This window comes from Calonectris borealis, chromosome 1, assembly GCF_964195595.1.
Source record: "Calonectris borealis chromosome 1, bCalBor7.hap1.2, whole genome shotgun sequence".
Taxonomy (NCBI): Eukaryota; Metazoa; Chordata; class Aves; order Procellariiformes; family Procellariidae; genus Calonectris; species Calonectris borealis.
Window position 1 is genome coordinate 186053991 of NC_134312.1, and position 17191 is coordinate 186071181.

At 44.0% G+C, this 17191-nt stretch overlaps 1 protein-coding gene across 5 annotated transcripts in view; it reads right to left on the bottom strand.

Annotated features, from left to right (window-relative positions):
- ELF1 (E74 like ETS transcription factor 1) overlaps nt 1–17191 on the bottom strand; it is a 91251-nt gene that overhangs the window by 62057 nt on the left and 12003 nt on the right. The window contains exon 1 of one of the 5 annotated variants that reach the window (XM_075139215.1): nt 6472–6567. The exons of 2 other annotated variants lie outside the window; for them this stretch is intronic. The gene's annotated coding sequence lies outside the window, so the exon portion shown is untranslated. 2 more of the 5 variants (XM_075139220.1, XM_075139225.1) reach the window with 2 other exon arrangements.

The window sequence follows — 17191 nt, forward strand, 5'->3', positions numbered from 1 at the left end:
AACTGTTTCACTAAGGGTACATTTTAAATTAAATTAGACTGGTGCAAGTTCGTATGCTCACAAAAATGTACGTCTAGAGTTTAAATTGCAACTTCAGCTCAACTAGTGCAGCTTACTGTTGAGTCAAGAACCTAAGGGCAAGCTAAGGGCCTGGGCAGATGCTAAATGAGCCATTTAAGGATTTACAACCCATCACCTCCAGGACAGTTCATTACCCGAGTAAAACTTGCTCAGTCCAAACCTCTCTTCTGTGCTTCAGGGCATATCCACGTAAACCATTGCCGCATGGGTTTAACGGGACGTGCGGCCAAGCGACCAGGGTGGTTACGCACGCAACCTTCACTTACTAGTGAAAATGAGCAGCTGGGGTGAGGCTGAAGCACCTTCAGATATTGGAGACAGCACAGAGGCACTAACATCATGCTCCCATCTAGTTAGTAAGTACCAGGCTTGTTCACGACAGGCAGTGTAACAACAGGTTCTTCCAAGGCAGCCTCTGTCAGAAAGCAAGCTGCTTTCTCCACAGAGTCATTTTTTTTCCTGATTTCACCCCATCTAGAGATCCTCATGTAACACAGCAAAAATGAACCCACAAAACTTCCCATTGATTTCCCCCCTCCCCCGCCAGACATGCTGCATCCGTGCAGCATGTATGGATCAGTGGTTCCAGGTCTCTTCTCTCAGGGCAGTGGCTCTTTTAGCCAGCTAGCTATTTGCAGCTAAGAACTGCCACCATCTCTCCCCTCAAATGCACACATTTTGCATCACAGTATATCAATAAAATGTTGTCACAGCTCTTTTGTTTATGAAGTCTGGCAGTACAACTTAACAAAATGCTTCCTAAGTCCACCTGAATGCAGGGCACCCGTAAGAGAAGCTTTAAACATTACGAGCATCAGAATCTAGACACAAAACGTACCCTTTCTAACTATGTGGCTTCAGAAGTATTAAACCTTTTCTGCAAATACCCTATTATTTTTAAACAAAACATTTGCAAGACCGAGCCCTTAACTTGTAGTTTGCCAAAAGTTTTCTTACATTTCTTACTGTTGAGAATTATTTCTAGTCCATTACCACTGAAACAACATTTAATACAGCTCATTTGAAGGACGGTATTAAAAGACAATTAACTTCTTATAAAAAAAGTAGTAGAATGTTGTATTACATCAAACATTCATAATTAGACATCCGTCTTTCAGAAGCGCACGTTTGGGAAAATATTCTACCAACAGTAACTTTCTTCTTGGTTTTCTTCTCAGGAAATCCCTCCACAGCCCATTTTTAAATGGTCTAAATTAATGAGTCTCTATATTACGGCCTCATCAGACAAATTAAAATTGTATTTCACTTAGTTGCTTCAAAAGCAACTTATTTCATTGTTGCTTTTAGCTGATGCTAAAAGAAATATACTTTTTTGAATAGAAAAGGGCCAGTATTTTTAAAAACGTCACAAGCCATCCCTAGCAGTCAAACTTGAGACTGTTTCTCAACACAGAAAGTTTCATTTTCGTTCATATGTCTAAACCACCTTTGTAAAGAAAAAAAGCCCCCAAATAGACACTTCCTCTCCACAGTTCCTTCTTTTCTCTTTTTGAAATAAACAAAAGTTGGTTGTTTTTTTGAAAAAAACAGGATGGCAGCCTCTCACTAGCACACCACCAAGGGCACTGGAGCCCCTTGCTGGGTTCACAGAGCTCTCGACAAGCTGGTTCAGAGGCACCCGGAGACCGGGAAGTAAATTCTTGCAATTTATGCAGGTTTACCACCCTTTGCACTCCACGGCATGTATGCTTCGTAATTATTTTCTTGATAGCTAATACCTTCATTCGCATGCTTAATTTACAGGCACCGTGACAAAGCTTGAATAGCTACAGAGAGTAAATAGTTTACAGAGGCTCTGGAGAGGGAGGGGAAATAACAGCACAAAAGAAGCAAACCTACCAGGAGAGCGGGAGTGGGTAACGTAACCACCACCTCCAAGGACAATGTCAGGCAAAATTTGCCTTCTACCTTCTGCAAGCCCTGGAGCCTTCACGATACAATTTTCACGAAGCTCCTCCTAAGAGGGTCATCTTCTGGTCAGAAAGACAGCCTCCACTAAAAACAAACCATGCCATCACATCTTTGGAAAACTGTTCTTGTTAGCTCCAAAATTATCTAGTGCAGCACATGTAGCACACACAAAGAGGAGAAAACTAACAGTCAACTTGCTTTTAATTTGAAATTGAGTCTGGTTGGAAGAGCAAGTTAAACATTAATTTTCTGACAGCGGTCAGCCCTGGGTATCAAAAGTTGTAACCGTAGTTTCACAATCACATTTTGCTGCTTCTTTCCCTACCTGCAATATAAAACTGAATAAACACCGAGATAGCCGGGAACCGGAGAGCAGCAGAAGTGACTTGATACAAAGCTCATAAAAGCAAGGTAGCTTTCTCCTAACCTGTCAGCTTTATTAACTCTGTCAGAAGATCCCATAAAAACCACAAGTAACTCTAGAGGAACATACAGCACGACAAAACAGTATATGCAGCCACAATATATATTAACTTTTTTTTTTTTCTCAACAGCAGACAACAATTTGAACCAAGCAAGCTCACCCCTTTCTTCCAATTCTGAAACCCAGTCTCGTGTGGGATGACATTTATACTGAGCCCGCTTAAGAAGTCAAACCACTACCACACAAGAAGGTAAGTGAGGCAAATGCGGAAGGAGCTCGCAAATGAAGCGATGAGACCGTTAGTACACTAACGGTAACCATTTGAGAAGCGCAAAACATTCCCCTCAAAATAAAAAATATATTTGGTATATTCACACAGAAATGTTGACGATGAGTTAAATATAGGGTGTTCTAGAAATAGACTAAAATGTCTAATTATAGAAGCAGACAGTGACATTCAATCCATCTAAAAACAACTCTTTCCCACAGTTTCCAACCTATGTATTTAGTATTCCCATTCCTAGCAAACTATCTTAACCACAGTATTTTTTCCCTCAATACAGAAAGAAAGAATTTTTACATGCAAGTTTAAGAATTGGAGGTTCTTTCCAGGCTAACAAAACGGCTATCATTTTCATGTTCAAACCTGAACCTAATACAAAGTCACTCAGGACCCAAGATGACTGATCTCTTTAAGGACAAACAAATTACCTGAGCTCTAGCCATCCGATTCATCACTAAAGATAGCTGGTAGGTAGTTAAGGCCTAAAGCACATCAAGGTAAGAATGCATAAACTTTAGTCCCTATCTAATGGGAGCCTTTTAGCACAAAGGCTGACACAGTGGGAAGCTTTGCTGCAGGACAGGCCCATATTGAAGAATAAATCGTTTTTACCTCTACACAGATTAGCCCCGTCAGGTCAGGAGAGTGAGAATGTCTAGAGCCTTTCACATGGCTGCTGCGGACTTTTGATAAGCAAAAGACTTCAAATTTCAGCATGTATAGTCTCTGTCAACTACTTTATCTGAGAAGGAACATTTAAGTAAGATTTAAGAAAGCAACATTTAAGTAAGACTTAAGGAAGAAAATCATCTCTAAAGCACATCAGTAGCATTAAAAGGATAAGCACAGTAAATCACTGGCATATGGTAGCAAAGTTTCAGCGCTTATGGAGCAGACTGTAACCAAGGCTGGAAACGTGAACTCCACCTCCTGCCACTCCTGTGCTGAATCACTCCGGCGGGGGAAAGTCCTTGCTGCTCCTCGCACACCCAACAAAACTCCAGCGAGTTACCAAAATTGTCAGTGAAAACAACAAAATCTGTCAGCGAAAGCTGAGAAACTTTTGCTAACACTTGCAAGAAGTGAAAGCTGTTTTGGAGATAAAAGCTTCTCATCTGATACAGAGGGAAACCTTGCGTTTTTCTTACAAAGTCTTTTCTATCAGCTCACCTAACGTGGTCCTACTGTAGTCCCCTCCCTTGAATACAGCTGTGCTGAAAAGAGAGAAAAAGGTACACTTACACACCTCGTGTTTGGTTTTTTTTTTTCATACACAGAAGTGTCCAAAGAGTAACGCACACCACTGAAGTATGAGTTTGCAGCAATACTGAAACATCAGGCTATACCAGGCCAACAACATTCTTCAAATATGGACATTTACTTTTTTTTTTTTTTCTCATTTGAGTACAAAGATCACGGACTTGGCAATTCTAATATTCAACAGATGAAAAAAAGAGCACATTAGAAAACAGGCACTTCTGTAAAAGCATGGGTCTGGAAATAATGTTCAAGCTAACTGGCATCTAATGATACCACTCCCATGGCTCATCTCTCAAAAACCACAACCTCAATCCAAACTGAAAGATCCCTGCCTTAGGGTGGGGGGAAAAAAGAAAAGTGGTTTTCTTTTTTGGAGACAAACACAGGCTTCAGCTATAAAAATCAACAAAAACTAACGCCATCTCTCTGTCCCTTCTAATCCACTTCTCTGCCTTCTAGAAGATCTGTCCAAGCTGTCATCTCTAAGGCTTGGAGGACTTCCAAATCGCTTTTTTCCTAGCTCCACCACTGCGCCCCAGATGCTTCTGTAGCCCTGGCGTAGTCCTTGCGCAGCAGCAAGAGAGCCTGAACATGGCAGCTTTGCCTTCAAAGAGGAACTGCTCCTCCGTGAAGCCCTGCTCGAGAGAAAGCAGCAGCAGCTACTTACCCTTTAGCACACAAAAAGCGTTCTGCCCAAGATAAGCAGCTGCAGCTTGGGAGCCGACTTAGGATAACTCAAGTTTTTAAGGCTGGATGTCCTGTACAGGGTCTGGTACAGCAGAAAGAAGGGGAGAAAAGAGGTAAGGAAAAGGAGACTCGTGCTCTGCCGGTTGCAAGCACGGCAGACAGTTGTTGCCTTAGCTCTAAGATCTGAAAATAAAACTCATGATGAAAAAAAGGAAGATACAAATACCTTAAAGAATTTTTCAGTAAAAAACTTTTGTCACTAATTCAAAACAATTTTTTCCAAGTGGTTCCTCTGTAGTTTTATCATTTCCTCTGTGGATTTTTCAATATGAAACAATGCACCGAATAAATCTCCCAAACCCTTGCAAAAACTGTTGCTTTTAGAAAGAAAAAAGGCAAAACATAAAATCAAAAGATGATAAAAACACACCATACCGTAAGATGCAGAAGGAAGATACGGGTTAACACTGGAAAGGCTGAAGACAAGAGACAGCCTCACCCAAAACATGACCATTTACTTAATGGTTGCCTCCCTCTCTCCCTCCCCTGCAACCGATCACAGTATTAAGCAAGACTCCATTATACTTCTCACATATAGGCTCCATACAGTAAATGAAACTGGAAAGTATTCCCCCATGCACAACAGTTTGAGCTCCCTGTCATTTCATTTTCAGTAAGAAGATACTCAACTTTATTTCTCACCTGAAAGACTGAAATATAGGGTCCAAAGTTATATACTCACACAAAACTTCTAAAGACATCAGTCTGCATTTCTGTTCAACTATAAACAAGGTGGAAACATTCATTCTTTTTCCAAATATTGTGCTAGAGTTCAGAAGTACATAATTAGAAGAATGAAGGTGGTTTTCATCCACTGAAAGTTTAAAAAGCAATTTGACAGACCGCAACTACCTCCAGGATTTTCTTCTCCCATTACAACTACCACTAAGCCCATTTTATAATTGGTCTGTCCCTCTGCCATGTACACCATCCCCATTACTATAGTTTCTTAATAATTTTCAGGAAAAGGTGAGTACCTGCCCATTTCTTCCGCACAAAACAATTTAACTCCCTCTATTTTAAAACGACACCACGGTGGCTGCTGCTGAATGCGTTTATTTCAGCAGAAACAGAACCGCAATTTAAGGTCGCGGGCGTAGAGAGCGATCCATCTTTGAAATGACAAACCTGCCATTTTACAGTCGCTCGGGACCACACCGGGCAACGGCGGTGGCGGAGCAAAGGTGCTCAAAGCCGCAGAGCTGATTACTAACACTTTGCCCAAATCGCTTCGGACCATGCTCTGCTACATGCTAACCGGGCCCAGGTAAATGTAGCTTCGGAATAAATAAAATTCGTTTATCGTACACTCAGCTGAGCGGCGGCTGAGGGGGTCAGATCAGCAGCCTGCCTGACACCTCCACACACTGCAAAGCCGACAAAACTATAAAACGCAGCAAAATGACAAATCAGCTGTAACACTTATGAAGTGTGCTGTTCAGAGAGGCACGGCGGCGGCCGCAGTGCCCTTCTGCGGAGCGACACGCTCAGCTACAGGCAGCTCACGGCGCTGCTGCCCCGAAACGTCGCTTTTACTCGCGGCTCAATTTATTTTTTGTTTTTCCCAAGCGCGCCCCGCTGCTGCACTTTACCAGAAGTTCCCTTTTTCCCCTCAATCCTCCCCAGACGGCTGAGGAGAGCTGCTCCAGGCGCGGGCAGCACGTCGAGGCAGCCGGAGGCCACCAGCCCGGGGAAGCCGCGTCCCCCCCGCCCGGCCGCCCTTCCCTCTCCGGGGAGCACGTACCGCCTCGCCGCGGGGCCTGCGGCGCCGCCCCGGCCGCCCCACAGCTTCGTGCAGCTAAAATGGCTCCTGTCGAGGGGGGGAAGTGGTGCCCGGGCCCCGGCCGGTGAGTCACCGCGGGGCCGGGCGGCTCGACGCGGCGCGGCTCGGCTCGACACGACACGCCCCGGGCGGCGGCCAGCGCTCCGCCGGGCCCGGCCCGCAGGTGGCGGCGGGCCCGCTCTGCTCCCCGGGCTGTGCCGACAGGGTGCGTGGGGGAACGGGCAGCTCGGCGGCCGGAGAGGGGCTGGCCGGCTTCGCGCCCCGCTTCGCCTCCCCTCGTGTGCGGAGCCTGACCAAGTGTGGCTTGCTCTCCCGCCCGGCTGCCCTCTCCGTGGCTCCGGCCTCTGAGGCGGCTCACCTCTGGGCGCTCGCACCTAGGAGACTCCCACCCCGCTCCGATTCATCAGTAACAAATAAATAAACACGTTTCTGCGGACACATCTGGTATTTGCTACCAATGCCGTCTTGCTCACGCTAAACTGGTTAACCCCAGAAAAATGCGAAACTTAGGAGGGCCCAAATCACTCAGGGAAAGTTAATGAATGTGCAGCGTTCAGTGAAGCGCTGACACGCATCTAACTGCGGAGCCAGGGCTCCTGAGGATCCCCAGTACATTTCTGATATGCTCCTTACATTCTTTACGTTCTTCAGGTTGTGCCTAATGAGCAAGATGCTGAAAGCCACCCAGTGCACAGACGAAGGCAACGTAAACGCTTCGGATGGGCTCTACGCACTCGCCCGGTGCACCAAAAGGCCTGGCAGAAATTTAGTCTTAAAACCACGGCGCGGAGGGTGAGGACAGAACTATTCCCACCTTGTTTGAGTGGGAAGGGTAAGCACACGCTCTGTTTGCAGGCTGGCACGTGCATTCGTTTTCCACTAATTTCCAGAAGGACAGAGTCCAAAGCAGTGCGCTGGCCGTAAGGGAAGACACGGCCCAGAGACCCAAGCCCGTGCGGGCAACGAGGGGGTGTAAGTGCAGGGCAAGGGGGTCGGAGGCAGGGGAGAGGAAAGCAAGCAGCAGAGGCCACCTGGCAATGAGCAGGGAAGATGTGAGTAAAAACTCGAAGCTACTTCTAGCAAACGCATTGAAATAATTCCAAATATGATTAAGTGCAGCTGTCATTAACCCCCCCCCAGTAATAATTAAACAGTAGTCCCATAAGTTGTTCGCTGAGCAAAACTCATTGTTTTTTGGACATGAATATCTCCAACTACTGGTTATGTTTAATAACCGAGAAGAAAATTTTGGTTTTACTTGCGAGTAACTCAGTGCCTATGATACCTGCATGGCACTCAAAGGCAAAATTGGCTCCCCGTTTATTGTTTAAAGAGCAGTTATCCAGGTACAATTTTATTGGATGTATTTTATCATGTTATTTTGCAGTCTGCTTTAGCGGAAGATCTGAAAAAAGCAGCAGCAGCAGCAGCACGTTTTTTATGACTTACCGAGTAAAGGTATCAATTAAGTCACTACTAAAGTAGCTTTGCTACAGCTCTTGATCAAAATATGTCTTAATTTGTATTTCTCGGTTGAAAAAAGACCACGGAGGAAACACCGTGATGTTATTTTAGTCACTATATATTTTCCACCTCTCGCAACAGATGTATTTTCTCTCTCTCCAATAACTTAATTCTAATCCAATCTTACATCTAAAAGTATTTGTTTCTTGTGCTGCAAAACCCTTTGGAAATCACGGGGCATTGAGGGGAGAAATCTGACCCAGGTGCACAGCAGTTACAAGGAAACTGTAACATTGGCACAGGGAGAGTGCCATTTTAATTATCAAAGAAAGTCTAATAGTTATGTTTTACAGGGGAAAAAACCAACACAGTCTTACCCAGGCAATCAACTAAATTGAAAAATCACTTCGTGGTGATGTATCAGCACAAGCTATGCAAACATTTCACCGTTTCTAAGCTAAATCTGGAAGCAATATTTTTTTAAAAGCATATGTAAAATGTAAACATATTTAGCGAGAGAGAATGCAGGTGGGTGTTCATCCCTGGAACTGTATCAGGTTTCTTGCTAATTACAATTTCAGCTTAAAGAAGTAGTGACCTTGCCCATTGCTGGGATGAGTATCTCTATGAAACTCAGATCATCGTTTGCCCAAAAGACACAGCTAGACACTGACCAACAGCACGGCTTAAGCCAATTTAAACAGCTTTAGCCCTCCGCTCCATCCTGGCTGCATACTCCTTGCACCGAGCTACTCCCCCCCCAGTTTCCCAGTGCAAATATTTGTGCAGCCGCACAGCGCGGCAGAGGGTGGAACCCACCAGCGGAAAAGTTAAGGCTGCACAAATAAATAAATAATGCATAAAACAATTTTCACCTTGCTGTTGGCCCCGGCTCCCAGAAAAACACATGCCAAATTACACCCTGAGGGGAGCAGTGCAGCCAAGCGGGCTGCACACTGGCTGGGCTAGCAGAGATCTGGATGCGGATCCCACTTCTGCTGGCCTCACGCGTGACCCCGAGGAAGCTGCTCCTCTTTTCATGCCCTGGTTTGGTAATCACTGTCCCTCCTTCTCAACTGGCTTTGAAAGCTACAGGTCTACAAGAGTGGGATGGGATGGGATGGGATGCTTCCCCAGGAGGCACAGGAGGGGACCATGGCAGCCTGCCTGCACAAGAGTCGGCATGAGGCTCTGAAGCCATGTGAGGACAGACCAGAGAGATGCGCTCTGGAGATATGCTGCCCCACGTGAAAGACATATATTTCAGTCTCATAAAAATGGGCCCAAAGGGAGGTTTGTGACTGTTTTCAGCTTTTGTTTTTGGGTGAGGGTTGGGGAGGAGAAAATACTATTTTGATGAAGGGAAGGGAGCAGGAACTTTAGATTTAAAAGCTCTTTTTTTTTTATTTTCCTGCTGTATTATACACACAGTCACCACATGAGAAGCCTAGCAAGCCTCCGTTTACATGGGACCCTGTGGTGCCATTCCTAAAGCAGCTCGAGATGCTGTAACTCCTCTCCACTACTGCAAGAGGAGATCCCACCACCCTGCTCTCAGCTCAGCCTCATACCATCAACTCGCACAGGCTCGGGACCTCATCAAACTCTGGCTCAACACCAGATAAAAATCTGATTTAAGGAACTTCCATTTCGTATTTGTTTTTGTAGGATCCCAGTATCTCAAGCTTTGCAACATATTTAACCTCAGGCATCCACGTAGGAAGGAAATCCTAATAATCCCATTCACAAGCATGGCAGGGAAGAACACCTGAGCAATGGACATGCCCAAGATCACACACCGTAGGTGTATGGGAGTACAACACTTGAACCAGCCTTCACCCAAGTCTTGAGTTAGCACCCAAACTCCTCCACCATCCTTCCTCCTTGTATACAACACCAAGAAACAGTAGTAGCACTGCTACAACATTTTAATATTATATATATCTATCATGGTATTACTGTCCCGGTACTTTGGATTTGTGGACTGGCACCTCCTGCTGTGGTAGGTGCCACATAAAACACAGACTGAAACTATTGTGGGTTTCTAACACTGCCAGATGCATGATGACCTAAATATTTACGCATGGAGAAATTGCATCAGGAGATTATAAGGTAACTTACTCCTATCCCCAAAGAAAGTCTCTGCTACAGGACATTAGGCATAGAAAAGTTCTCTCACTGTGTTATTTAAAAACTTAATCACAAATTCAGACCATATACTTCTGATATTTTTAAGACGATTGTTTGCTGTCTACAAAGCTCTCGCATTTTCAGAGATTTCAGTAAAAAAGCATCTCAAAGGAGAAATGTGGATCCCAAGGTTTCGGATATCTAGAGTGCAGCCCACACAGCTATCAGTTCTTAGTCTGCAATTTAAAGGTATGGTTCAGTATGTTTTAGTGCACGCTGAGTATAGGCTGAAAGTAAAGCACAATGAATTTGATAGAAAATGGTCTAATTTTTCACTGTGCTGGTCTTCTGAACTTTAGCTGAATTGTAGGAAAGGAAAAGTGGTAGTAAACAAAGCGCATATGAACAGGCCACTATTCTTTTCAAAAGCTGGGAGGGAAGGTATCCCGGCCGTTCTGTGTTTAATTGGAATCCTTCAGATAGTAAACGTCATCTTCTTTCAAAATACACAAGAGAGTCTTTCGCAAGTCTGCGGTCAGGAAACTCCCAAGCCTCCAGAAATTACGCCGTGGTAGCAGAAGGGGCGAGAGAGGTGTTTGAAATGAAATGGATTCACAACTGAGCACCAGACAGCTTTAACCTCATCCATTTTACGCTTCCAAGTTTGCCTCCAGTGTTTCCTAGTGAATGCAGATTTGGCAAGGTGGCTGCCTTTGCCAGCAGCACAGCAACATCCCACACAGCTACAAACCCCTGACCTTGTACAGCCTTGCACAAGCTCTTCTTGGATCACCTCTAAGGTATTCCTAGGTCACATCCCAGAGATGACAAGCCTCTAGGAAAATCTACTTATATAGTCACTTTTCCTCGCTCTTTTAAGTTCCTTCCTTCCTCCTTTTGTTACGGGTTTGCCTCTGCTGAGAAGTATGCTTCTCAGTATTTCTGAGAATGGTTTAAAATGTGATTATATCCTCCCTTCTACTGACAAGTAGGCTTCGGAGGGAAAGAACTGCAAAAATCCAGGTAGTAAATACAGCTCCAACACAGGATAATCTCTGATCCACTCTCAGCCAGAAGCTACAGGCTCCAGCTTCTCTCTGACACTTCTCTACCAACCCCGACCACACTTTTCTCTCCCCATCCTCTCCTTGCACTGGTATCTGTTAAACCTTCCACTGATCCCATCGAATACATTAATGCAACAGAAAGCTGACAGGGGTGGGTGGGGAGCACTGGCTGCTCTTGAATCCACGCAGAAAGACTGTGATGAGCACTGCCAGCAAAGGACACAGGACCTCGCTCTTGGGTGGTAATGAACTACTAGACTGGGCCAGCACTAAGGTAAATTTTCACATGATTGCACAAAATAGCTGGAAAAAAAGCCTCGAGGCATGTTACCTGGGGGATGCTGCAGGCAGAGAGAAGGGACAAAGATGCCACTCGACCCACAGCTCTCAGACCTGAGCTAGCTCCGTGCCACCCTCCCTCCGCACGCTACTTGCCCGGTTGTTTTGGAAAGTGCACTGAAAGTCGTTTAGCATCCTATAAACGCACCTGCCAGTAGATGCGACAGAAGTCACACTTGTAAACCCACAGCTCTAAGTCAGTCACACAAAAAAATCAAAATAAGGACAGGACAAATTTATAGCCAATACTACTTCTCTCAGCAGGCTTTAGACACCCCTCCCCCCCAAAAAAAATCACAAAACAAAGAATTAAACCATGATCTGTAAATGTTTGTAAATCACATGCAACATTACCTGGTTTTCTCAGGTGACAGACATGAGAAATCATTGTGCCTCACCTAATGTTACCACTAACCACATTCAAACAGACAGTTAAGGCTCCTGCATCCTGAAACCCAACTCACTTACAAATTGCTGCTTCAGAGCTCTGATGCTTTAATGGGATGGTTATATTTGCTCTGCAGCCCTTGCAAGAATAATTTTTAAGAATACAAGCTTAATCTAAAACTATTAGAGATGTTAGCATGCCAGTAACAGTAAACTTAGCCTTTGCTCTTTTCCTTTCTAACACACACAAAAAAATAAAAAAAAATCCAGAACTATTTGTAAACATGTTGTTCTGTGGTTTTTGTTTTGTTTTTAATGTCGGAATTTTGTCATCCCTGATATAAGACAGAAAAAAAAAATCAGACAAATGAATGAATAGAAATATATACCAAGTGAAACTATGTCGCAAATACACACAAAAGGAACATAAAAGCAAGGACTGGGTCGATTTTATATCCTCAAACAGTGGTTTCTTAACTGGGACACTCTGTAGTCCGCTGAGAAATCCTCATTAAAAAGCTATAACTATATTTTTCCTCTTCTCGTTCTGTGAGTCACTCATTACATTTTTGGATGTTGCAACACATTCATGAATAATAAACACATACTGGGAAGAAGAAAAAAAAATACCCAGTGTTCACACTGGATTTTTTTATGTCTGTATTTATCAGTATAAAAATCAAATCAAGAATGAAGCTGAGATTTGTAGAAGTTTCTATGCAAGGAACGCTATTAATCACAAAGTATTTGGTATAGCCAGAGACAAGCGTACAGATATGCACAGAAGTTACAGCACAGCAATGTTAGTATTACTATTATTGTTTGGCCTTTATACAGAGCAAGAGGACAGGGGGAGGGATCATAATGTTCCCCATCAAACCCTCTCCTAAGGGAGAACAGCCAGGCACCGCCCTTAGCTAGAGAGTTCTGGACCCAAAGCTGTACTTTTGCAGCTGCTTCTTTTTTATTAATTTTCTTTTAAAGGCTAGAGAGTTAGGTTGCAGAGACCGCGCATTCCCAGAAAGTCAGCTGTGCTACAGAAAATTATTGTTGATATCTTGAAGAAGTACCAGGGAATTATTTATTCACGTTTGTGTTTTAGACGATAACAAAGAGCATCTCGCATATGCACACGTCGGGGTGGTTGCCGCAAGATTTTCCACTGCTCCAGTCAGATGAAAAACTGTTTGCTTCTCTTCCAATTTCTGTTGTCCTTTCAATCCAGCCATCCAACCAGGCCATACTGCCTACTTCGCACACTTGTGCCGACTCCCTGTACGGATGCAGGCCAAATTTACGGAATTAAAGGAAATCCAGATAAACATCATTTTCAGAAAAATGTTGAGCTAGAGTTCCACAAATATTTTAGATGCTTATGAGAATGCAACAGGGTATTTCTGCACTGGTCAGGATGTGAACACAAAGGAAAGGAAAGTGTGTTTATTACTGCTATTCCAGCTGCTCTAATTAAAGGAAAAATATAAAAGTGCTAACTTGGAGAGGCAGGAGAAAAAAAATAAGTTGTGCAAAAAAGTAAGCTCGTGTGAATGAATCCATTTTCCATTGCAACTCATTCAGACAGAGAACTGGCTATTAAAGAACAGTTAGCTAGAAACACAACCCGATTACTTGCTTGTTCAGGAAAAAATCAATACTTTTAGTTGCAGGCTTACCTATCCAAATACATGCTACATTAACCAATTAGTGAATACATAAATCATGGAGAAGAGAGGAGAGAAAAAAAATAAAGACTGCAGGACACACAAGGAGGGGTGTCGGGGAGCTCGGGGCTGCAGGGAAGGTGAATTGGCTGCTGGAAGACAAACATTTTGATCTCTCAGCTACATTTCAAGTTGCACAAACCGCAGCCTTGCATCTCTGCGCTGAGCTTTGGCTGCGTGAGCAGTCCTACCAGCAAATCCTGTAAGATTACAATCCTGTGGATCGTGCCGAGAAACCAAACCGTCACCCCTACTATTGTCACTTGCCCATAAAAACGAGGTACGGCAGCCGGACATACCCTCAGAGACACCATTGCACATATGCATAGAGGCTCGGTTAGAGAGAGAATTGCTGCTACTACGAAGTGTTTTCCAAAAGCCTCCCAGGAATCCTCTTTCTTGACTCTGTGGTTTAGGGAACCCTGAAAACAAAATCAGGAACCAGAGGCTAAAAGAATGAGAGGACATTATGGCAGGCATGGTTTCACAGATGTGATTTTTCTCCTGCTTTCCACTAACAGAGATCATTTATTTAATGGAGGGAGCTCAATATTCTCCTCGAGTAACCTGTCATAAAGACTTAGTATTCTCAATGCTCCATCCAAAGTACTATGTATACATTTCTGTTTATTATTTTAGTCTAATATTGTCAATTTAGCATTTCAGTATATATGTTTAACCTTATAACCCATTTTGTCCTGCATTTACTGAGGGTCCATCAGTTTTAAAGATGTCTGTGCTCTGGAAAACATCCCACTAGCCAGAGTGGAATGACTTCAACTCCCTCTACCATCAAGGGACAGAGACCTAAATCTGAGGGTAGAGTGCTCACCGTCTAGGATGGTAACCTAAATTCAGAGTGTTTCATCCACTGCTTCACTGTAACCAATTTTATTTCTTGAACTTTTACTTTTAATGCTCTCCCTTTTTAGCGAGACACATTAGAAATGTTTTCAGCTTTGTGTGACCTCTAAGATCATCAAGTCCAACCGCCAACCCAACACCACCATGCCCACTAAACCATGCCCCTAAGCGCCTCATCTACACGTCTTTTAAATACTTTCAGGGATGGTGACTCAACCACTTCCCTGGGCAGCCTGTTCCAAGGTCTGACCACTCTTTCAGTAAAGAAATTTCTCCTAATGCCCAGTCTAAACCTCCCTTGGCGCAACTTGAGGCCATTTCCTCTCGTCCTATCGCTTGTTACTTGGGAGAAGAGACCAACACCCACCTCGCTACAACCTCCCTTCAGGTAGTTGTAGAGCGCGATGAGGTCTCCCCTCAGCCTCCTCTTCTCCAGGCTAAACAACCCCAGTTCCCTCAGCCGCTCCTCATAAGACTTGTGCTCCAGGCCCTTCACCAGCTTCGTTGCCCTTCTCTGGACACGCTCCAGCACCTCCACGTCCTTCTTGGAGTGAGGGGCCCAACACTGAACACAGTATTCGAGGTGCGGCCTCACCAGTGCCGAGTACAGGGGCACGATCATCTCCCTGCTCCTGCTGGCCACACTAGTTCTGATACAGGCCAGGATGCCGTTGGCCTTCTTGGCCACCTGAGCACACTGCTGGCTCATGTTTAGCCGGCTGTCAATCAGCACCCCTAGGTCCTTTTCCTCTGGGCAGCTTTCCAGCCACTCTTCCCCAAGCCTGTAGCGTTGCCTGGGGTTGTTGTGGCCGAAGTGCAGGACCCGGCACTTGGCCTTGTTGAACCTCATACAGTTGGCCTTGGCCCATTGATCCAGCCTGTCCAGGTCCCTCTGCAGAGCCTTCCTACCCTCCAGCAGATCAACACTCCCGCCCAGCTTGGTGTCGTCTGCAGACTTACTGAGGGAGCACTCAACTGCCCATACCCTCAGGCCTGTTGGTTTTCTGATATGAGGTCTTGCTGCTTTGTACGAGCTAGGAGCAGCTTTCTCCCTGCTACTCTCTGTTCTGTGAGAAAACTAACTCCCCTACCCTAAACAAGCATCCTTTCATTTCTTTATTGCTAATCCTTAATTGCATGCAGCAGGCTGCTGCTTCACCAGAAGATCCCAAATAACCTATCCGAAGGTTTTGGTTCCAGGCGATTCTAACAGGGTTAGGTACATTATTCCTACTTACTTTCTGAAAATATACTAATTTCCCTCCACCCTATTTGATTAAATGACATTATCCAGTGAGCATTTTCAAAGCTACAGGGGTATATCATATGTGCACCATTCCGGCACAAGTCAGATCTGGAGGTGCAGAAATTATGCAACAAAATTATACAATACGTTGGAAAATTCACTTGTACCATGAAGCGCCAACTAGCAACACCAGGCAGCAAACAGGAAAGATACCACCTGCATCATCAGGAGATGCACATTTACATTTTTGAGGTGAAATGGCAGATGGATATCGTATAGGGAGTGAAATGGGGAGGAGGGAGCTCCATCCTTTGGGTACAAATCCACAGGAAACCTGGCTCTTTACTTATAATGCCCAGGGAACAATTCATGTTTATAGGCAGAAAAGAGCAGGCTGAAAATCTGCAGGCCAAAGTTAATACAGCGAAGACCTTTTAATCTACATGAACAAAACAAAACAGAAGAATGGGGAAAACAGCATATAATCATTGAATAGTTGTGTTGGCTCAAGGATTGTTTTCTTCCACGCTTCTGTATTCCTCAAAATGGGGGTGGGGGTGTAATATAAGGTGTAAATACATGGCCTTCTCCTTCCTAGTTCTACTTAACTAAAGAAAATTATAACCAGACTCTCACCCCTTTGCCCATCAGCCTTCCATCTTGCAGAACATCATTACTGGCGTAACCACACAAGTCTTAGAAAAAGGGAATGACATTTACTAACACGATGTCATTCCCCTTACCCCTATATCCAACATGTCAAAAAATGCTGTGAAGTCAGTTCTCCTAATGGGATTTGGATGCCAGTATTTCTGGGTGAGAAGACTTGTGTTAGGTGGGGTTTAATCCATGAGTGGGAAGGGAGAGGATAAGAGGGTCCCACTCATGACTTCATTTGATGTTGTATTAAAAACATCCCTGAAGTAAAGTTACTAAATTCCTATACATTTTATGGGAAAGGCCAAAATACACAATGAAATCCTTCCCTCTCTCTCCTGACTTGGACCCGTAAAGGTTCGATTTTATGCAAATATTGTCAAATGTCAGTCCAAGAGACACCTCAAAGAATAAAGCCAAAACAAGACCATAACTGAAGAACAATACCCTCAAGATAATTTAAATATGCTATTACAAAGCAAACAGAGAAATAAGCAGAACATAGTTAAGGTAGACACAAATACACCATTATAAATTGGTTAACATTTTTACTCCCAAGTATCAAGACTTTTCCCAAAATCATGATATTTATATAGAGTATACATATATATATGTACACCATATATATGGTGTATATATACATACACTATATGGCTGTATATACAATATAGTATATGGCTATACATACACTATACAGCTTCCAGTGTGCTGGGAAGCCATATTCAGAAAAACATTGCAAAGGAATTATGAGGAGATCTGACTGACATCTCTCAGTTAATCTGAAACACCACAGTTGGACACTTTTC